Here is a 24,144-nt window from a genome sequence, read left to right on the forward strand (position 1 = left end):
GTATTCCATTGTGTATATATACCACAGCTTTCTCAGCCATTCATCTGTTGTTGGGCACCTGGGTTGCTTCCAGGTTTTAGCTATTATGAATTGTGCTGCTATGAACATAGGAGTACACACCTCTTTTTGGTTGGGTGTTATGGAGTCCTTGGGGTATAACCCCAGGAGAGGAATTATTGGGTCATATGGAAGGTCCATGCCTAGCCTTCTGAGAGTTTTCCAGACTGCTCTCCACAGAGGCTGTACCAGTTTACATTCCCACCAGCAATGTAAAAGGGTTCCTCTGTCCCCACATCCTCTCCAGCATTTGTTGCTGCTGTCCTTTTTGATGTATGCCATTCTTACAGGAGTGAGGTGGTATCTTAGTGTTGTCTTAATTTGCATTTCTCTGACAATCAGTGACCTAGAAGGTGGAAGGTCTGGCTTCTGTAATTTCATTTCTGATGGATATGGACATTGACAGGTTGATCCATATCCCCAGCCCGTTTCTTTTTCTTTTCTTTTTTTATATTCAAAGATATGACAGTTTAATTAGTGTGAATTTCAATTTTAATTAATGTGAATAAGCTAATGAACATAGTTAAAAGTATTTTTTAAAAATAGATTTAAAGAATTTTATTTATAAAATGGAAATATTGACAAGGGCACAGTATGAGGGGTACAATTCCACACAGTTCTCATCACTAGAACTCTATATTCAATCCCCTCCCTTGAAAGTTTCCTTATTCTTTATCCCTCTGGGAGTATGGACCCAGGATCATTGTGGGGTGCAGAAAGAAAGTGGAAGGTCTGGTTTCTATAATTGCTTCCCTGCTGAACATGGGTGTTGGCAGGTTGACCCATACTCCCAGCCTGTGTCTCTCTTTCCCTAGTGGGGCTGGGCTCTGGGGAGGTGGGGTTCCAGGACACATGGTGGGGTCATTGGCTAGGGAAGTCAGGTTGGTATCATGGTAGCATATGAAACTGGGTGGCTGAAAAAGAGTTAACATATAAAGCAGAACAAATAGTTGACTAATCATTAACCTAAAAGCTGGAATATTGCAGATGAAGATTTGGGGGTCTCCATTTTGGAAAAAGCTAGTAGGTCTATTTTAGGTATATTCCAGAGGGCCCATGACTGTATGAGTTTTTGCCTGAGCCTGACATCTAATATGCAGGTGGACCCAGGTTATTGTCTGGGGAGATGGTGTAATAGTTCGAAAAAGGACTAGAAAGTTGTATCAGGGAGGAGAGTAGCTCCCAAATATGGGAGAAGTATATAAATATTGTTAACTGTAAACCCCATCAATTTGATCTGGGGCCCACAGTCAACACAGCAGCTTATGTAACCTCTGCATCCCTGTAGGTCTGAGCTCTCATTCAACTCATTTCTATCTTTCCCTAGTGGGGTAGGGCTCTGGGGAGGTAGGGTTCCAACACACATTGGTGAGGTTGTCTGCCCGGGAAGTCAGGTTGGTATCATGGTAGCATCTGCAACTTGGTGGCTGAGAAGCATTAAGATATAAAGTGGGGCAATTTGTTTAATACTTTTATCTAAACCTAAAAGTATAGCAGATGAAATTTGGAGTCTTCATGTTGGAAGGTGCTACAAAGTCTATTTTGGATATATTCCAAGGGGCCCATGAGTTTACTAATTTTTTACTGAGCCCAACAGCTAACATGCAGGTTTGCTAGGAGGATTGCCATTGTAGACTATTACAAACTTTTATTTTAAGGTATATATTTTTACCCAACTTATGGATACATGTGTACATGCGCCCTCTCTCATGGGCCCTGGTCTATGTCTAGGTTTTGAAACTTTGGTACACAAAGTGTGCCACTGAAATGGAACTAAGGAGTCCTGTGAGTTAGAAAAGGTCTCACCTGAGTATTAGAGTTGGAGGGTTGAAATTGCAGGCCTGGTGTCTGTTGACACAATCCAAAGTGAGATATGTTGAAGTGGCATGGTTACACTGAATTGGTTGAGTATAATGGATTTTCATTCAGTTTAAATGATCATACTCTAATAAGTAATATGAGCTATGTTTAAAATTATCAGAACCACTGACATTTATATGGATGGAGCTGAGATGGGACTATGTGATTCAGTTTGACCTTTATTTCTTATTTTATTAGTTATTTAATAATGATTGACAAGATTGGGGGATAAGGGTACAATTCTCCCTCATGACCTATGGTTCCATCAATGTTTCCTTTTTATAGAATAAATTAAAATAAAAAAGAGTGGTACAATTCCATACAGTTCCCACTGCCAGAGTTCCATATACCCACTCTTCACTGGAAGTTTCCCTATTCTTTATCCTTCTGGAGTATGGACCAAAGATTTTTTATGGGGTACAAAAGGTGGGAGGTCTGGCTTCTGTAATTGCTTCTCTGCTGGACATGGGCATTGACATTGACATTGACATTGACCTTTATTTCTTTTCTTCTGGCTCTTCTACTCCTGTGTTTTCTTAGCTTGAAAGAAAGGGTGCTAGAATGTAATTTCTGTATCAGTTTTGAGCACATATAATAAAACATGGTGCATGTGAATAAAAACAGGGTTTTTTTTTTTGTAAATTTGGATGTGTGAATTGGATTGTTGGAGAAACTAAAGTCGTTGACTTGTAATTTTTCATATAAAACTTAGAGTTTCTGTTGTAAAGCAACAATTATACTGTATTAATCCCTCAATAAAATAAAATAAAATGTTTTTCATTTGTGTCACTCAAAGGTAGTAAGGTAAGTTTAAGAAGCTATGATTATTAAAAAAGTGGTGAAGCCAACCTTTTTATATGCTTAAAAAAGAGGATAAGATAGAATTTTGTGTGGTAATACATGATAGGTTTCTTCAAAGCACTCCACCCTCAACTTGAAACCCCAAAGCCCCTTTTTCCCTCCACCCCAGGCTCCTCCTTTCCCCTCCGAGTCCCTTGCTTTAGTGCTACACTATCCTCAGTCCAATCTTTACTTTGTGCTTTCCCTTCCTGTCCCTGCTTTCAAGTTCCATCTATCAGTGAGGTCATTCAGTATTCATCTCTATCTTTTTGACACAACCCATTCAACACTTTCCCTTCAGGCTCTGTCCAAGGTTAGGCAATGATGGGCAATGTTTTCTTCTATATATTTTAGAGTTTCTGGTACAATATCAGGTCTTATTATCATTTTTTTATCTCATTTTGGTGCATGGTATTAAGCTTAGTTTAATTTTTCTACATCGACTGTTCAATTTTCTAAGCACCTTTTATTGAATAAATCTTTTTTTCCTCTTTGAATGGTTTTGGCCCCTTTGTCATATATTAGGTGGATGTATATATGTGTGGGTTCATTTCTGGGCTCTGGATTTTGTTCAGTTGATCCAAGTATCCATTATATTTTAGTATCATGCTGTATAACTCACTATTGCTTTGTAGTATAAATTGGGAAGTGTGATATCTCCATTTATTTCCTTTTTCTCAGAAGTGCTTCGGAAATTCATGGGTATTTATTTATTTATTTACTTATTGGTTCCACACAGATTTTTGGAGAAGTCGTTAGATTTTCTTGACAAATGTGTTTGGGTTACCCCGAGTGTTATGTCTAACTTAGAATTTCTATGACAGTCTTTTTTAAGTTGGCCTTGGTTCAGCAACATTTGATCATTTCCCTCGGTACATGCTGTCTTCCCCTTTCCTATACCTCTGTTTCCTCCTCCTCTTGTTGTTGTTTGTGTTCTTGGTTCTATTATATCACTGATCACCTCGTTTAGAGTTTGCATCTTTTCATGTGGGAATCCTTTAAGTATTTCTTGCAAGGCAGGGTTGTTTGTAGTGATGCATTCCTTCAGTGTAAGTTTGAGAAGATTCTTCCTCATACTTGAAGGACAACTGCCAGGATAGAGTGTTTGTGGTTGGTATTTTTTATCTTTTAATATTTTGAATATGTCGTTTCATTCCCTTCTTGCTTCTAGGGTTTTAGGCAAAAAATCTGAGGAAAGCCTGATGGTTCTACCTCTGTGTGTCAGTTTCTTTCTTTCCCTAGCCTCCTGCAGTAATTTTTCCCTCATCCTTAACTTGGAGTAGTTTTATTTTATATGTTCTTAAAAATATTTATTTATTTATTTATTATTGTATAGAGATAGAAATTGGGGAGCTAGTAGGTGTAAGAGACAGACATCATACAACCCTGCTTCATCACTTGTGAAGCTTACCCCTGGCAGGATCAGGTGCTTGAACCTGGGGCCTTGCACACTGTAATGAGAGTACTCCATCTGGTGTGCCACCACCTTTCCCTGGAGAGTTTTATTAGGATGTGTATTGCTTTTTAGATTCAGGAACTTGGATGTGTGTTCAGCTTCCTGTATGTCTGTGTTTTGAAGGCAGATGTTTTACACAGGTGTGGAAAATTTTTTGCTATGATTTCTTTGAATATATTCTCTGTTTATCTCTCCCCTTCTTTGTCATTAGGCACCCCAGTGACTCTTACATTTGTCTTTGTGATGGAGTCTGCTCTTTCACAGAAAATTCATTTTTTTCTTAAACTTGCCCTCTTTTACAACTTTGAATGCACAGAATATGGTGCTTGTATCTTTTAATGCTGATAGTCTCTCTTAAGCTTGATTTTGTCTGCCTCCTGGGTCTGCTACATGAGTCTTAACTCTATGAAAGGTGTCTTTCACATCCTTTATTTCTGTTCAGAATTTTTATTGTATGCATTTCGTTTTATTATGTGCAAAGTTCTTGACTTTGTATCTGTATGTTAAATTTAGATTCTTGAATTGCCTTTGTAATAAATTTTCTGAATTCTATTTCTGACTTCCTCCCAGATCTTTGTGTGTTTGAGTCTTTAAATTTTCTTCCAAGGTTTGGTTCCTTCCGAGTTTACACATTAAGTGTAGTTTCTGCTGCTCAGCCAGCAGGTGGCACTGTGGCTATGTTGTTTCTATGTTGGGGTGGGTGAGGGAGGGGGGAAGGTTCTACAGCCATGTCCCTGAGCAGATGTAGTGCCTGTGATGACAAAGTAGGGTCTTGCTGCTTTATTTCAGTACTCTGGCACCTGGAAGCTCCCTACTGCAGCCTGGATAGATCACATGGCTTTAGTTTTTGACCAGGTTTTCCTCTGGCAAATTCCCCACCTTCTTGTCACTGACCCTTTGCTGTGTTGCACAGCTACCAAGATGGTACCTGCTGCTGGCACAGACTGTTCCTTTGGTTCTGAGAATTTCTCTCTCAACCCTTCCGTGTGTGGCTAAGTGAGGAGAGACATTTTTCTTCTACTTAAGAAAATAGGCTCTTTTTATTTTCTCTCTCTCTCAATCTCTCTCTCTCTCTGTAACTCTAGGGAGTAAGGAAGAAAAGGATGTGGGTATGAATTCACTACAAGAACCCTAAGCCTTTACACTGTACCTTATCTGTTACTATGTATTTGTGGTGGCAAAGTGACGGAAAGGAGGTGGCAGAGCCACAGCATACGAAGGGGCTTTTGGAAGACAGCTGTGATCACCATATACCACCAATCTGCTGGGAGGTGACTTTAGAAACATAGAGGAAGAGTTCTTAACCAATGACATAAATCAGGAAATACTTAAGAGGCAATGATATAAATCAGGAAATACTTAAGAGGATTCATATATATATATACATATACATATACATATATATATATATATATATATATATATATATATATATATGGCAGGGGTAGATTTTTTTTTTTTTTTTTTGCCTCCAGGGTTATCACTGGGGCTTGGTGCTGGCACTGTGAATCCACTGCTCCTGGAGGCCATTTTTCCTTTTTTTTTTTTTTATTGGTTGGGACAGAGAAATTGAGAGAAGATGAGGAGAGAGAGAGAGAGAGAGAGAGAGAGAGAAACAACACAATACTGATTAGCTCTGGCTTATAGTGGTGCTGTGAATTGTACCTGGGGCCTTAGATATGAAGGTCTTTTTGCATAACCATTATGCTGTCATCCCAGTGACGATATGACTTCTAAGGAGGGGTCAAGTAGGCGTTAATAGGGAAAATATTATTCCAGGTAGAAGTAAGAGAATATGCAAAGGATAAAAAGATGAGAGAGCCACTAACTAGGGAATTGTAATTAATTTAGTTTGCTAACTAGAGTTCTTGGGTGGATAAAGGCAAATATCATATTATAAGAAAGACGAGACACTTTCTAAAGAAAAAATGGTGGATTTAGGGTTGTTGAGTTCATAATAAGATCTGTACTTAGTGAAAGATCTAGAGAATTGGCTTAAAGGAGATAAAATGAGAGTCAGGAGAACTGTTAGAATTTTTTCCAAAAAGCCCAGTGAGATAGTGTTTATCAGAACCAAAAAATTGTATACAGGAATGGAGAAAAATGAATAGGTTTAAGAATTTTTTTTAGTATTTATCCCCTTTTGTTACCCTTGTTCTATTTTTGTGGTTATTATTGTTGTTGTTATTGATGTCATTGTTGGATAGGACAGAGAAAAATCGAGAGAGGAGGAGAAGACAGAAAGGGGGAGAGAAAGATAAGTCACTGCAGACCTGCTTCACTGCCTGTGAAGCAACTCCCCTGCAGGTAGGGAACCAGGATCCTTATTCTGGTCCTTGTGCTTCGCAGTACATGAGCTTAACCTGCTGTGGTACCGCCCAACTCCTGGTTTAAGAAATTTTTAAAGTCATACAATAATCTCCTTCAGCAAGTCTTAGCTGGAACTTGAAGGATTCAGACTCAGTGAAATAAGCCTAAAGGAGGATGAATACTGGATGATCTCAATTACATGTGGAACTTAAGAGACAAGGAAAGAAAGGGAAACACTGGGTTGCAGTCTATTGCTGCACAGCCAAGGATTCTGGCAAGGGAGATGGCTGAGAGAACATTGCGATCCCAGGACGTGACAGAAGAGGAAGAGTTAAGTTGGTGGTCGGAATGGTGTTCAGACACCTATCACAAAGAGATTAGAAACTGTACTCATGTGAGAACAAGTATCTTGTATACCATTATTTCCCTAATAAAACAATTTGAAAATAGGAAATACTCAAAGAGTTCATTGAACTTAATGATTAGAAAATGAAACCAAGGAGATTATAGAGTAATTTCCTTATTTTTGGCTTGTAAAATTTATTGGATAAGCTATGGTGGTATAAATAGTAGAGCTACACAAGTTCAATTTTAAGCATATCTGGTGCACCCATAGTGGCTGAATTAATTTATTCATCAAGAAATACTTATGTGCTATATAGTGAGGACCACAGCAGTAGAGTAGCAGATGTGGTATTTTATATACTCTAGTTGGAAAGGTATATAATGGTAAATGCCAGTGCTGAATGTAGTGGAGGAAAGGATGTTTAGTATTGATTAGATTCTATTTAAAAGCCTGAGTATAGACACCAAATGGACACGGTATTGCCTAGTATTACTTTGTCAATCACTGGGCCACCTTCTCTTTCCTTAGATTTCTAGTAGCTGCTCTTCCTTTCTCTGAACACAAATCACAAAAGAGAAACAACTCCTTTTTTTAATGTCAGATCCACTAGGCTGCCTGCATCTGTATACCTGTATTTTGCCTTCCCACTTATGGACAGTAATGAGCTACCTTTGTCCTACCCAAGGTCAAGTCCTTTGCTTGTGCACAACAGCCAACCCCTTCCTGTCTACTCAAGGGCACCACACAATGATAATGTGGATAAACTGAACAAGGGGAAGCTATTTAAGAAAAAGAAATTCTAATGTGAATATGCAGTAGACATCGCAGACACAGAGTGAAATATTAATAGCTCCAGCTTTCAGGAGAAAAAAAAAAACCACAACAGTTTCCCAATGTTTCACTAGGCAGCATGTGACAGGGATATTCAAGATTGGGGGGTCAGGATAGCAGTCATCAAGTTGAGCAGAGTTCTGCTAACTGCAGAGTAGTGTTTTAAAAGAGAAAACAGAAATAGAGGAGTTAAGTGGCTATTGTTGGAGTTCAAAGTCAACATTTTAATGCACACCAAAAATGTGCACTTGGACATAATGACTGTGTTTGGCAAGAAGGAGGACTTTCTGGGATTGAGAGCATCAGCTGGTAAAGACAGCCCTGTCAAGCTTGAGAGCAGGGCTGTGTTCCTGTTTGGGAGGACCCTAGTGGATATATCAACAGAACATCCTTAAATGTCAGTGTTCACCAACACAAATGAAGTAGATAATGATTGTTAGTCAATGACTTGTGTTAGATAAATTAAAGCCTTGACTATTGTCTTTCAAGTCAACAAACATTTATTGATTGCCTGCTATGTGCGTGGGCCTGTGTTTTCTCCAAGTGATGCACAACTGGAAAACATGCTTCTGCCACAAGTTCACGCTCTAGCAGCAAGCAGACTGGACCCTTTGCAATGAATTTTTATTGAAGTCAAGCTTGAAGATGCTAGCATTGCCATATCAAAGTCTCTGAATATTCTTTGGAGACCAAAGTAACTAGTGAATGTTGGGAGAAAATCAACTGGTTATATGGCACAATATGGGGCAACTTATGAAACCATTTATACCTGGGCCCACTTATGTAATTTGATGTAGTTTTCTTACTTCTCACGTGGACTGGAAGGCAACAGATATTATTTAAAATCATGTTTTTACTAGCAACTTTCACCAGGAAGATACTTATTAATTGTATTTTATGTGTAACCACAAGAATTTTTAGGAGGGGGAAGGGTGGTGTTAGACTTCTGTGTCATTCAACCAATGTTCATTTCCATTGGAGATTCCATTAATCTGTCCCTCAAGCTCCTTTCACTGAAATGGGAATGAAGTTTGGTTAAATCGAACACTTTAATATCTTCTGACAATTAATAAACAATCTGTCTTTATTTTGTGCCACTTCTTGCTGTTTAGTCAGTTCCAATTCTAATCACCTCTTAAATGTTAGCAAACTTCCAGTTCTTTCTCCAGCTTGTTTAGCTTTCCCACTAGACATTTTCATAGAGACCATGAATCTTTTCTCCAGAGTTTTGATTTTATTTAAACTTTTACATTACTTGGTTGCTTTTCTAGCAGCTGCTTGTTTTGTCACTCTTTTTAACCCAACTTAATAGATTAGGAACCACAGATTTTGCTTTCCCATTGCTTTAACTTTTCAGCACTTATCACTTAACAAATGAATATACAAACTGAACTCTTTATGTCCTTCCATTGTTGACTCATTGAAGGCTGTGGCAGTGAGGGGGGTGGAAGATGACAGTGAAATTGAGATTTGTAGATTTTAGTCAATTGTCATTATCCATTCTTTTGAGGAACAAGTGTGCACTCACTTCACTCAGATTGCTTGTATTTGTATAAATTTTCACCAAGTTCCCCATTAAACTAGGAGAGAGAGTTTCATTATGCCTTCAATAGTAACACCCTAATCATTACTGTGTTCACAGTTATATGTAACTTTTCTGGTTTCATTGTCAACATTTTAAATGAGATAACCATGATCTTACACGACCCTTCCAAGAGTTCAAGCATTGAATAATTCTTATAGGTTGTTACTTGAATTGGGCTTATTAGTATTCTTTTTGATTCATTTACATTTTCTTTAATTTTCAGTCCCAACAGATGATTTGGGGAATTAACAATGACTTCGAAGTATATACTACTATTAGTTGACATTCATTTTATACCTGTTATTTAGTCATAAAATTTTACTCTTTGTATACTAAATTGAAGTCTAGTTATGGCTTTTCTAGCCACTTGTACAAATTGGGAAGATTTTTATACCTATATATTACCTTTTACTAGCTACAAATTTGGAAGTTTCACAATGAATGAATTTGGGCTTTCTGAACATCTGTGAATGTGTTAAATATGATTGGCATCAATGTTGATTCACAAAGAATTTTCTCTGGAGGAAACTAGACATTTATCCCTATTCTGAGCAAAATATTTCTTGGTCTGTCTACTCATGATGAAACTAGTATATGGTACCACTACTGCATTATGCCATGTAGATTTCCATCTTTCTGTTCAAGTGTGACATTGATCCATAGTCAGCATGTACCATTAACATTGTGTTTGGCTATGGCCAACATTGATTTTGGTTGTTTGAGTTTTCTATTTCTATTACTTGAAACCGAAGCATTGCCTATTGAATATTTTAAGTAAGCACAAAAAACATTAAATGATGTCTGGGTTATATATTCTTGTTTTTAGCTCAGTTTTTACTTTATTACTTTATTTTTTATTAGTGATTTAATAATGATTGACAAGATTGTGGGATAAGAGGGCCACAATTCCATACAATTTCCACCTCCAGTTCTGTACCCCATCTCCTCCATTGGAAACTTCCTTATTTTTATCCTTCTGGGAGTATGGACCAAAGATCTTCATCAGAGCAGAAAGTGGGAAGTCTGGCTTCTGTAATTGCTTCTCTGCTGGAAATGGGCATTGGAAGGTTGATCCATACCCCCACCCTGTTTCTACCTTTCCTTAGTGGGGCAGGTTTAGCTCACTTTTTGAGACTACTGAGTTTTACTCCTCTTTGCTAGCTAGAGAACTAAGGCAGCTATAAAATCAACCGATTCCCCAGAACCCCGCCACACTAGGGAAAGAGAGAGACAGGCTGGGAGTATGAATCAACCTGTCAATGCCCATGTGAACATGGGGAAGCAGTTAAAGAAGCCAGACCTTTCACCTTCTGCACCCCATGACCTTGGGTTCATACTCCCAAAGGGATAAAGAACAGGAAAGCTATCAAGGGAGGGGATGGCATACAGAGTTCTGCTGGTGGGAGTTGTGTGGAGTTGTTCCTCTTATCCTATGTTTTTGTCGATGTTTCCATTTTATAAATAAAAAATTAAAAAAAAATCAACCGAAGAAAATCCACCAATATAAAATAGAGTTGGGGGTAGATAGCAAAAGAGATCATCATGCCTGAGATTCTGAAGTCCCAGGTTCAATCCCCTACACCACCATAAGCCAGATGTGAGTAGTGCTCTGGTACAAACAAACAAACAAACAAACATAATAGAGTATTTGCATTATTTGCACACCACAGTCAAGTCTGAACAGAACTTTTATAGGTCTGACTTTAAAGTCATGTACTTGATGTTTTTAGGAACTAAAAATTCTTTGACTCGTTCATGTGATAAGAACACGTGCTTCTTGGGAAAAGACAAAGCTGAATGTTTCCATAGCAGCTGTTCAAGAGGCTTGTCCAAAGACAAAACTCCAAAGGTAAAGATAACCATGAACAGCCTTTTCTATATTCTGTTTGAGCCTGTTAACAGGACTAGTGACTGGAGAAATGACTAACCTGGCAAAGTGATAGTTTCACTTGACTCAGGTTCCCAGTGGTGTAGTCGGCAGCACAGGACGTGCCCCAGTGTATGCTGGCTTCTTTCTCTCTGTCTCATGTGAAACTCTGTCTTCTATGTAATCAATAAAATAATTCTTTAAAAATAAACATACAACTAGGTGGATGGTGGTAAAATGTTCTTAGTGGATGAAAATTTAGAATGACAATGGGATCTTCTTTCACTTTAGTTATTTTTATTTTTAGCTGTATATATGGTAGCCTAATGGTGCTTGATACTAGCACTTTCATTTTGTTTGTTTTTTTTTTAAATACAATAGTGGGTTTGAAAATCCTGTGAGAAGAATCCTGAACTAGCTATGCTGTTTTTATGATTTGCCACCAGTTAATAGAATTTATTAAATAACCTTGTGATTTATAACTTAAAAATGGCAACAAATATAATTTTAGAATGATGCTGTATGCCTAAGATGAGAAATCTTTGCTTTTCTGACATAGAAATATAATCACACTTAACAGTTGCTCACTTGGATAATGAACTGTTTTGCCATGTGTATTAGGTTTGAGCTCCTCTCCCTGCCACTCTGAAGGAAACTTGAATACTGTGGTATCTTTCACTCTGCCTTTCTGTGTCTATCTTAAAAAATCATATAACATAATGCAGTTCTTTAAATACTTATTCTTTTTATAGTTGTAAGTAGTTTCCATTTCCTACTGTTTTAATCTTTTGAAAGATTTAATCTTTTTGTTTTAATCTTTTTAATCTCTTGAAAGCAGCAAAACAGGTGAGCATTTAAATAAATGCATTTTGGGGAATTAAGTTCCTATTTAACTTTATTTTGTGATTCCTGATAAGACAAGAATCCTGGGCTGGGACCACCAGCACAGTGTATTTATTTGAATTATTTTAAAAATATTAAACATACCACTGAAAATGTACTTTCCTCTTAACATCTGTTTCCGAAGCTTTCTACCCATTTAAATATTAAATTTTGACAAATCAAATAATGTGGGGGAGATTTGGCAATATCGGTCACAACTGAGGGATCTGAAATGGAGAAAGGACCCTGGCATCTGGAGTAATGGGAAGCCAGGGGTCTTGCTAAGCATCCTGTGATTTGCAGGACCCCCCCCAACCCCCAAATTAGCTTCAAATGTCAACCCTGGAGATTGAGAAGTCCCCTGTATTAGTTATACTGTTTATTTTATTAATGTTACAGTTGCAGTTTACTTCTATGCTTGTGGCAATGGTACTTAGAAGCATAAGGCAATTTATTGATCTAAATATACAGTTTTAAATACAATATCTTTTTTTTTATAAACAAAGGCAATTGGATTTCAATTCATCCTATAAGGTTACAGGAGTTTGACAGAATTGTATAATGTTAGAAGTATGAGAAATAAGTTTGGGGGGGAATATTTGAATAGATTTCCTGTTAAAGGAAGCTAAGCAAAATAATGTGAAAATATTGGATATTTCAATTAATAAATTCCAAATAAAAGTGGAATTAAGCTAAAAATTATAAAGAGTCCTTGAATGGCTTGTTGATTAGAAACTAATGTAACTCCTTGTTGAGGATAAAATACCAAACAGGCAGCAGCTGCTGGTAATTTGGTGCAAGTAATTGTAGAGCCAATAAGTTGAAGAAGTGCTTATTAAAAGAAACTGCTTTCCTATCTGCTTGTAAGTTCAATTGAGTAATGCACTCTACATGTGGTCTGACACTGGGTAAATTATACACCTGATTTAAAAACACTCCATCCATAAGAGCTCCTATTTTGCTCATCCATAATTTTTTTTTTTTTACTTTCTTCATTACTACTTACAGCAGTGTATGGCATAATATCTATCAAATTAGTCTTTGAGGACATCTCAGGCTGGCACCCCGCTGACTTGAAACATGTGCTTAATATTACTGCAGTGCTTTTAACCCCATGCGTGCCCAGGTCTAGCCCACACAGGCATGTAGAAAATGTCCCCCTCCCTCTTTGCTACCAGGTCTTCCACCTACTGAGAAAGAGGAGCATCAGAGATAAAAGGGGTTTAAGTTGGGGGTTCAGCCAGTGGGTGGGAGTTGCTGAATTTCACAGGAACAAGACAGACAAAATAAGGATGGTTCAGCCTGCTATGTCATAGTGTTCATAGATAATGAGTCAAAAATATAAACATAGGAAATCAAGGCATTCTATCTGTCAGCTCTAATAAAGTCTGAAATGCAAGACAAAACATACCAGAGCACCTTCTGGGTATCACATGTGAACAATAACATCAAGGCATGTTTTATTTACATGGACACATTTCTATGTGACTTTCATTCATTGTTTTTAAAAAACGTTACTAAGCGCCAGGCACTATGCTGAATGGTAAACATCCAGTGAGGAACTCACGTGGCCTTTGTCATTTTGCAGCTCAGTTCTTTTGAAGTGGACAATATTTTAGTCAATAACTGAGATAGTAACATATAAATGATCTTAAAATCATGCTTAGTCAACATTCTTTCATTCTCTCTATTCATTTGTTTCTTGGAAATGGTATATGATTGAATTGCTCTGTTTGGCAGGTCCCATTAGTAGATAGTGCATTACTATACAGCCACACACACCTGTGAATGTAAGCCTGCTGCTTTTCAACATTGGGGTCATGTAATTATTGACCCCTTTTCTTACTCCATGCTGACCTATCAGCCTTCTGATTATAATTTAGATTCCCACCTACAGTGTCCACCGAGGAAAAACACTCACTAGACAACTACAGTTTCTCTCTCTTCCTCTCTGTAATATTATTGCTTGTTCTACATTAATAAACTGCTGTTTTCATCATAATTTAATTCTACACATACTATTCTCAATAGGGATCCTTTTGATAATCAACTTTTCCTTATAAGTGAATACTTAAGTCATTAGTCTTATTAGATTGGTTAATGGGACTTCATTCCTGAAGTGATAGGTCCAACTCTGTGGTTTTTGACAAGCCACATTCTGGGACTAATCAGACACTGGAAAGTATTGTACAGAAGGGAAGCCCAATGAGGATGTGAAAGCTATTATTATTATTACTGTCTTTTGCCTCCAGGGTTATTGCTGGGACTGGGTGCCTGTACTACAAATCCACTGCTCCTAGAGGCTATTTTTTCCCTTTTGTTGCCCTTGTTGTTTTATCATTGTTGTTGTTATTATTATTGTTGTTGTTATTGCTGTCATTGTTGGATAGGACAGAGAGAAATGGAGAGAGGAGTGGAAGACAGAGATGGGGAGAGAAAGACAGATACCTGCAGACCTGCTTCACCACTTATGAAGCGACCCTCCCCCTCCACAGGTGGGGACCCAGGGGCTGGAACACGGATCCTTACACTGGTCCTTGAGCTTCATGCCATGTGCGCTTAACTCATTGAGCTACCTCCTGCCCCCCACTTTTTTTTATTGCCTAGAGAAAGACAGAATGAAGAGTGAGAACAAGAATAAATTTTGAGAAGAATCAGAGGAATATATGAGAAAGGACCAGAGCAGGAACCAAATGAGAAAGCGGTCGAGGAAGAGTCTGGGACATGCAGATATCCCGAGAAATAGAATCTATAGACGAAAAACAAATGGAAGGAGGTGGGGATCCAGATTGAATGAAGCTATTCGATAAATAGCTGGCAAAGAAGTAGAAGCACTGACCATGGGGATGCCACCCACACAGGGTTACTGTTGGTAAGAGTGCCTCCATTATATAACTCCACTATTCTCAGAGACCATTTCTTTTGACAGAGGGGGCAGATACAGAGAAGGAGAGAGAGACAGAAAGAAGGGGGATACAAGTGAAGCTTCCCCCTGCAGGTAGGGACTCAGAATTCAGACCTGGATCACTGTACATGGTAACTTGTGTGCTGTACTGGATGAGCCACCGCCTGGCTCCTGGAACTATTTTTTTTATAACTACTTTATGGGGGGGGGGGGTGATGGCCTATAGAATTGTTGTCACAGGTATACAGTTTATCTTCTCACGATAGGTGTCAGCACATCTTACCACTGCCAAATCATTACCTTTCTCTATTTTAGGACAGTGGGTACTCAGGCTCTTTCTAGCTCTCTCCCTCTTCTCCCAGTACAGCCCTTGGATTAAGCCAAAAACTGTAATAGACCATAGTCACTTAAAAGCCCTATGCTGCATTACCCCTTTCATTGTCTCTTGTGTATAAGATCATCTGCTATTCATGCTTTTCCTCTTGACTTATTTTTCTCAAAATAATTTCAAGTTCCAGCCAACTTGCAGAAAGTGAGATGATTTAGTCATTTGTTACAGCCAAATAGTATTCCAGTGTGTGTGTGTGTGTGTGTGTGTGTGTGTGTGTGTGTGTGTTTGTGTGTGTATCTTCATTGAACATTTGGATTACTATAAATTTTGAATATTACAAATAGTGCTGAGGTGAACTTAGGTGTGCATAGATTACTTGAGTATATGTTTCTGGTGTTTTTTGGATAGATCTCTAGGAGAGAAATTGCTGAATCCTATTATAGGGCCATTCTTAATATTTTGAGGAATCTCCAAACTGTTTTCCACAGGGGCTGAACTATATACATTCTCACCAATAGTGTCCTTCCTTTCTCCTGGTATACTCATCAGCACTTGCTGTTTCTGTCATTTTAATGTGTGACATTATCAAGGGTGTGTGGTGGTATGTCTTTGTTGTCTTGATTTGCATGATAATTAGTGACTTTGAGCACTTTTTCATGTGTCTGTTGATCATATGAATATTCTCTTTGTTGAAAAGTCTATTCAGATTTATTTTCAATTATTATTTCTTTTTTTTAGTGGAGCTTTTTTGTGTTGTTATGCATTGTGAAAAAATGTATGCAAATTTTATTCTCCTCCTCCTTCTCCTCCTCTTCATTCTCCTCCTCTTCCTCCTCCTCCTCCTCCTCCTCCTTCTTCTTTTTCCCTTCCTTCCTTCCTTGGTGGTACCAGAAATTAATTGAGCCTGGGACCTTGGGGCATGAAAGTGTTTCATAAAACCAATGAATGAGAGTCATAATGAATAGTCACTGCGTTTTCTTTCTCCTCAGCCCTTCTTTGTATTTGGCTATTAGCTCTTGGTCTTATCTATGGCCTGTAAAAATCTTCCCCCATTCAATAGGGTGTCTTTTTGCATTGGTGATGTCCTTCTGCTGTGCAGAAACTTTTCAGTTTGATAGAATCCCATTGGTTTATTTTCACTCTTGTTTTCCTTGTAGTTGACTCCAGTGTCTGCAGACATTTCTGAATACCCTGTCAATGTTTTCTGATTGTCAGTGTTTCTGAGTGTCCTGCCTGTATATTTTATGTTAGATTCTGATCTAACACTTCAGTCTGTCCTAGTAGGAGCTGACTTGTGTACACAATGCAATGGGATGGTCCTGTTCAATCTTTCTGCATGTCACAACCTATTTGTTCCCAGTATCATTTATTGTAAAGTCTCTCCTGGGGCCAGGAGAGACTTGTCTAAGCACACACACTACAGTGTAAAAGGACCCAGATTCAAGCCCCTGGTCTCCACCTGTAAGGTGGTGAAGCTTCATGAGTGGTGAAGCAGGACTACAGGTGTGTCTCTGTGTGTCTCCCTCTCTGTCTCCCCCTATCAATTCCTCTCTGTCTCTATCTGATAATAAGTAAATCATATATATGATTTATTTATGAGGGGGAGAGGAGAGAACAGCATCAAGGCTTCCTTCAAAGAGGCAGGAAGTGGTCTTCAACCTGGGCCATACACATGGCCAAGCAGCACACAGCTCAAGTGAGACATCTTCCTGGCCCCAGGCTTCCATCTTTGCTCTTCTCAGTTGATAGCAGCCCAGAGCTTACAAGATTAATTTTATAAATTCTCTAGATGGCTGTTCCCTTGGGCATCTCAATTGATGGGGGAAGTAGTTGCTTATTAATCAGTTGCGAATACTCTACTATCAATGAGAAAACATGGGTGAATAATTCACTAGACTCTCACTTTCCTTCCTCCCCTTCCTCTTAGACATTTTATTGTATTTCAGGAGATTTCAATCACAGTTGTTTATTGTGATTAGCTATTCACTGTGAAAAAAATGGAAGAAAATAAATATAAGACAGTTATTAAAAAAAAAACTTCCACTTTTTATAAAAGCAAGTAATAGTTTGCTCAAAAGCAATGAATCTGTCTCCCTTTCCCCTAACCTGTTGCTAAACTTAGTGGACTTTTCTCTGTTGTTGTGCAAGGAGAATGAATAATAGTAGGCTCAACCTAGCCCCCTGGGAATTATTCTAAGGAATCAAACACACCCATCCAAAAAGATCGGTGTATAGCTATGTTCATAGCAGCACAATTTGTAATAGCCCAAACCTGGAAGCAACCTAGGTGTCCAACAAAAGAAGAGTGGCTGAGTAAATTGTGGTCTATGTACACAATGGACTATTATGATTAATTCACCTTTTCACCTCAATTTGTATGGGTCTTGAAGGAATCACATTAAGTGAGGTAAGCCAGGAAGAAAAGGATAAATATAAGATGATCACATTTTATGGACAGAAGTTGAGAATTAGGAACAGAAAGGAGAAACATAAAGTAGAACTTGGACTGGGTTTGATGTACTGCACCAAGGTAATGGATTCCAGGGTGGCGGAGGTGTTAGATGGGGGAGTGGTTTCCATGTCCTGGTGCATGATGGTGGAGGAGGACCTAGGATGGGGGTTAGATTGTTTTGCAGTAAACTGGGAACTTTCACATGTCTACCAAGAACTGTATTTACTGTAAACCATTATTTTCCCCAGTAAAATAATACTTCATAAAAATAATAATAGTACCCATTAGTTAATCCTAAATTGCAAATTGATAAAGAATCCTCATGGCCTACGTTAAAAGGGTCAGGAAGAAGAAGTACTGACAAGGATATGAAGACATACTTTTTGTATGTTGGGGACTTTTTCCAAGTTTTCTATGAGAAGGGCATACTGGCTACTAAACTGTATATGTGAGCGGCACATCTGGAAATGATATTCGATGTCACTGGATGAGGAAACTTGGAGAATCATGAAATGAGCTCACATATTGGGATACTCGCGTACCAGCTACTACAAAAATTGTATTTAATTCAGCTAACAAGATTACATGGAAGCTGCCAATATTATATTACTTTGTAGATTAGTAATCTACTGCACAAAAGGGATAAGAGATATCCCAAGGCTTATAGCTGGTTTGTGGCTCAGTCAGAATTCAAATTCAGCTGAGTGGTTTTGAAACATGTGCTCTTAAAAATGACTAATATTGATTTCTCAGAAGTACCTCATTGGAATTGCTGCGTTAAGTTCAAACAAGTGCAGAAACTGTTGAAAACAGTGCATGGTATTTAATTTACTCATTGATTAATAAGATGTACCTTGAACCCCTGTGACTATTCTTTCCAGAACTCCATTTTGTATACCAGATTACTCTTGTAATTTTCTGGATTATTCAATAATTTTATACATCTAGGCTCTTTATACTCTGATAGAAAGTGTGCTTTCAGATATCTTTCCCCTTAGAACTCCCCCTAGGACTCCCCCAACACCCCCGAAAAAAGGTAGATTTTGTTTGGCTTTCTCTCTGCCTATGGTCTTTTTCCCAACCCAGGATCACATAAAAATTCTTCTATAATTACCAGATAGTTCTTTAAGGAAAACAGATTACAGGGGGTTCGGGTGGTGGTACACAGAAGCTCAAGTACGTGCTCAAGGATCCTGGTTTGAGCCCTGGGTCCCCACCTGCAAGGGTGGGAGTTCCTTCACAAGCGGTGAAGCAGAACTGCAGATGCCTTTATTTCTCTTCTCCTCTCTATTTTCCATTCAATTCTCTCAATTTCACTCTGTCCTATCCAATAAAACAGAAAAAAATGGACACCAGGAGCAGTGGATTCATAGTACCTGCACGGAGCTCTAGCGATAACCCTGGAGGAAAAAAGAAACGAAAAGAAAGAGTACATAATTATAAATTTGAGATAAAATGAAAGTCTTAAAAGGAAATGGCGATGGATAGTGTTTTTTTGCATATTGTAATTAAAATTACCACCTTGCATTACTAAGATCACTCTCAAGACTTTATAAATGGCCCATGCAAGTGAGAATTTTTGAACTAGCATCTCAAACCTCTGCTCCAGCTTCCTCCTCAGTATAAATGGGCACAGACAACCTTTGTCACAACCTCTAACCTGAAGAAAAGTGTAGCTATGGAAGACAGTTACTTTGTCTCACACACAAGATGAAATTAAAGATTTATAATTAAAAAGTGAGTGATTCACAATAGCCAAAATATGGAAGCACCCTCAATGTCCATTGGCACATGACTGGATAAAGAAGTTGTGGGACATATACTCAGCAACTAAAAACAGTGATATTGGGTGGGGGTAGATAGCATAATGGTTATGCAAAGTGAGGCACTAATGTCCTAAATTCAATCCCCTACATCACCATAAGCCACAACAGTGCTCTGGTAAAAAAAAAAAAAAATCCTTCCAGAGAAAATGAATGGAGCTGAAGGTGATTATGAAGTGAAAGTCAACTACTGGGTGGTTTCACTAACCCCGCATATAGAGAATTGAAGCAATGGAGCCGGGTGGCGGAGCACCTGGTTGACAGTGCACATGCTACAATGCACAGGGACCCAGGTTCAAGCCCCACTCCCTACCCATCAGAGGGCAAGCTTTGCAAGTAGTGAAGTTGTGCTGTAGGTGTCTCTCTGTCTCTCTGCCCCTTTCCTCTCTATTTCTGACTGTCTTTTTATAATAAATAAAGATAATTTGAACATTTAAAAAGAGAGAGAATTGAAACACAGACTTGGAAATAAAAAAAAATAACAAAAAAAAGAAAAGCAAATAAACGAACAGTAAACCTGGCCAACGTGTCTCTAAGACCTTGGGAGAACCTATGATGGTTGTCCTTGGGGGGGGGGGCACAGGACTTTGGTGGTGCCTGTGGTGTGGAACTCTGCCCCTTCTATTTTACAGTCTTGTAAATCACTAATGAAAAAATTGAAAAGAAAAAAAAAGTAAATGAAACAACAACACTGGTCACAGTTGAACTTCAAGAAATGATTTTGGCACCACACAAACTGGGAAGCAAGGGTGTGGCCAAGTTTCACTTGTAATGGTAGCTTCTACTGTATGCATAGGTGTTTTCTTAAAAAGTGCTCTGAGGGGGAGTCAGTCGGGTGGTAGCGCAGTGGGTTAAGCACAGGTGGCCTCAAGTGTAAGGTCCCCATCTGAAGGGGAGTCGCTTCACAGGTGGTGAAGCAGGTCTGCAGGTGTCTGTCTTTCTCTCCCCCTGTCTTCCACTCATCTCTCAATTTCTCTCTGTCCTATCCAACGACAGCAACAACAACAACAATAATAATAACCACAACAATGATGGAACAATAAGGGCAACAAAAGGGGGGAAAATGGTCTCCGGGAGCAGTGGATTCGTGGTGCAGGCACCAAGCTCCAGCAATAACCCTGGGGGAAAAAAACGTGAAGAATCAACAAAAATCAGACAGAATGAACACAGGTTGTTGCTAACATCAATAATATAGTGATTCTTAGATTTGCATTGTAGCTTTCTGATACAAAGTCTTTTCATGTGCTAGCTTATTTATATAACAGACTGCCTTGAGATGTATATATTACTAATAAAATTTTTCCCCTGCCAGAGCATTGCTCTGTTCTAGCTAATTGTGGTGCAGGGGATTGAACCTGGAACTTTGGTGTCTCAGGCATGAGAGTCTCTTTGCATGACCATTATGCTGTCTACCCCTATCCATATATGTATTCCAGTCCTTACTGTGTATAGCAAACGTTGCACTAAGTATTTTAGGGAGTTCCATTCATGGTTTAATATTTTCATAAAGTTGGCAGTTTGTCCATTTGTATGCACTAGTAAACAGGCACAGAAAGCAAAATAGCCAACTGTAATCATGAGCAGGGACAGGAATTTATAACCAAGAAGTCTGATTGACACTCTGACCATTACTTTATATTGCCAATATCATCACAGGTCACATTACTGGTGTGAAAGAATGACACTATCTCTAAAATGAAGGCTTTTCAAACTGAATCTGATTAATGCAAGCAAGAACAATAACAACAAAATCATGTCTCAAGGGAATGGTAGAACAAAAACTAAATTCAGAAAACAACCTAAATGCTAGCCGACTGTAGCTGTGTGTGTATCCTGGGGGAACTTTTCTAAATCTTTCCCCCCTTGGAATTGATCTAATAATTCCTTACCATCTATTGCACCAGTGTTTTGCAGAACTCAACTGTAGTTAAAATATTTTATGAAGGGGCCAGGTGGTGGTGCACCTGGTTGAACGCACATGTTACAGTGCGCAAGGATCCAGGTTTGAGCCCCTGGCCCCCACCTGCAGGGGGAAAGCTTTACAAGTGGTAAAGCAGGGTTGCAGGCATCTCTCTGTCTCTCTCCTTCTCTGTCACCCCCTTCCCTCTCAATTTCTGACTTTCTCTATCCAGCAAATAAAGATAAAAAAAAAATTTTTAAAAAGGAGAGTTTTTTTAAAAAAAACTTTATGAAACAAACCTTTTCTCATAATCTAAAGTCTTTTTTTTTTTTTTTTTTTGTAAGCAAGGTTCTATACTTAACATCTTGGAAGAGTATCAAAAACTCAGGGAAAAAAAAAACTTACTTTGCTAGCCATAAGACATACTATCTTACACCCAAACCTGAAGATCAGTATATGAATTTCATATATAAAGTGCATAAAAAAATTCATTCAAAAATTGGCCTTTATTTTGCAAAAAGAACACTTCTCTGTAGGCTGTCTTTACTCAAGATATGTGAAATTACTATGAAATGTAGGAAAGTAATCCTTGGAAATAGGTACTATCAGTAAAAATGATACAGCATCTAAGAGTCTTGGCTAAAGAGCAAAGATAGGATGTAGGATGCATTTCACAAAGGTCCTACTTTCTATGTAGCTAAGTAATATATGGAAAAATTGCCACCTTTCAGCATCAGAGTGATTACTACCACTGTTACTACAAAGGCTGATGCTTAGCCAGAAACTGCTGTGAAATTGAATTAATTCAATTGCTTTGTAGGCTCATTTACAAAATATATGAAGGGACTGGGTGGTGGTGCACCCAGTTAAACGTACACAGTACAGAGTGAAAGGACCTGAGCAAGGATCCGGGTTCTAGCCCCACCCCCCAGCTCTCCACCTGCAGTGGGAATGCTTCACAAGCCGTGAAGTAGGTCTGCAGGCAGGTGTCTGTCTTTTTCTCTCCTTCTCTACCTCCTTCTCTACCCCTGAATTTTTCTCTGTCCTACCCAATAAAATGGAAAAATGTCCACCAGCAGCAGTGGATTCGTAGATAACCCTGGTGCCAATGCACACACACACGCACACGTTGGGGGCTATGGATTGGGTATGGATTGACCTGTCAATGCCCATGTCCAGCAGAGAAGCAATTACAGAAGTCAGACTTTGCACCTTCTGCATCCCATAAAGATGCTGGGTCCATACTCCTAGAGGGATAATGAATAGGGAAGCTTCCAATGGAGGACTTTGGATACAGAACTCTGGTAGTGGGAACTCTATGGATTTGTACCCCTGTTATTTTACAATCTTGCTAATCATTATTAAATCACTAATAAAAATAAAAATATGTGAAGTCTATTTTTTTTAGAAAAATACATATTTGTACATAATCTAAAGACTCTTCCTATCTTTAAATATAACAGACTTTCTGCTATTGAAAGCCTATGTCTCGAGTAGTTAAACAGATCATCTCACAATTATAAAACATTTCACACTTGTTCAGAACAGCACAGTGATGAACATAGCTGGTAGCACTTTACTGATGAGAGGAAGCAGTCAGTGGGTGCCAGAGCTAATAACTTCACATATGTGGACTAATTTAATTTCTCAAATATTATTGTCTTTTTCATATAGAAAAACTGAAGCTCTGTGAAATTAAATTACTTTTTTCAAAGTCACAAAGCTGATAAATATGAACCTGTACTAGAACTCAGACTGTTTGATACGTGTTTCTTTATATGTTGCCTTTTATCGTGAAATCACACTAGGATTTCCTTGAGAATTGACTTCACCCTTGGCCATTTGTCCTTCCACAATTGTCACTTGATTTAATGTGCTGTTGAACAATTTGAATAATAGAGAAATCTCTTGATTCTTGAGAGGAAGCATCTATTCTTTTCTACTTCAAAAGGGAGCAAGTGGTGGTGCACCTGGTTGAACGCACACATTACAGTGTGCAAACACTTGAGTTCAAGCCCTTGGTCCCACCTACAGGGGGGAAAGTTCACGATTGCTGAAGCAGGGGTGCAGGTGTCTTGCAGCCGCTCTGCAAGTGTCTTGCAGGTGTCTTTCCCCCTCTTTCTCCTCCTTCCGTCTCACTTTCTGGCTGCCTCTACTCAATAAGTAAAGATAATATTTTTTTAATGGGTTGAAGGTGAAAAACTAGAAAAATGAAGATAGCGAGAAATAGAGGAATAGAGGAATCAGAGTTTTTATATGTTGACAGAACCACTGTGATTCATAGGAGCATTATTAGTGGGGAAAAAAGGTGAAATCATGTGCTTTGTAATAATTTCATATTACTCCATGTCCTACCCTTTAGTTTATTCTTAATTGGACCAAATCAAAGTCAATGAAGTATAATAATAATAATTACATACATACTGTGTGTATACATACACTTATGTTTTATAAATGCATATACATTGTATTTGCATTGATTGATGGATCGCTTGTATAAAGTGGTAAAAATAAAGGTGGGGGGTGTCAAAAAGATAGGTCACTTGTGAGGGCACCTGCTTTGCCATGTTTGCCAGGTTTGAGTCCCCAGGAAACCTGATGTGGTGGTATCTCAATCTCTCTCCTCTCTATTTGAAAAAGTCAAACTGAAGAACTGAAGCCCCAGTAAGTCAGAACAACAACAACAAACAGAAACGGGG

The 24,144-nt window shown here is 38.5% G+C and overlaps 1 long non-coding RNA gene across 2 annotated transcripts in view; it reads left to right on the forward strand.

The window, feature by feature from the left end:
* The window catches only part of LOC132532812 (uncharacterized), a 1,004,413-nt gene that overhangs the window by 60,073 nt on the left and 920,196 nt on the right, over nucleotides 1-24,144 (forward strand). The window contains exon 2 of one of the 2 annotated variants that reach the window (XR_009544745.1): nucleotides 11,016-11,134. The exons of the other annotated variant lie outside the window; for it this stretch is intronic. This is a non-coding gene — a long non-coding RNA (uncharacterized LOC132532812). The remainder of the gene's footprint in view (nucleotides 1-11,015; nucleotides 11,135-24,144) is intronic. 2 annotated transcript variants of the gene reach the window in all.

Source organism: Erinaceus europaeus, chromosome 14 (assembly GCF_950295315.1).
Source record: "Erinaceus europaeus chromosome 14, mEriEur2.1, whole genome shotgun sequence".
NCBI lineage: Eukaryota > Metazoa > Chordata > Mammalia > Eulipotyphla > Erinaceidae > Erinaceus > Erinaceus europaeus.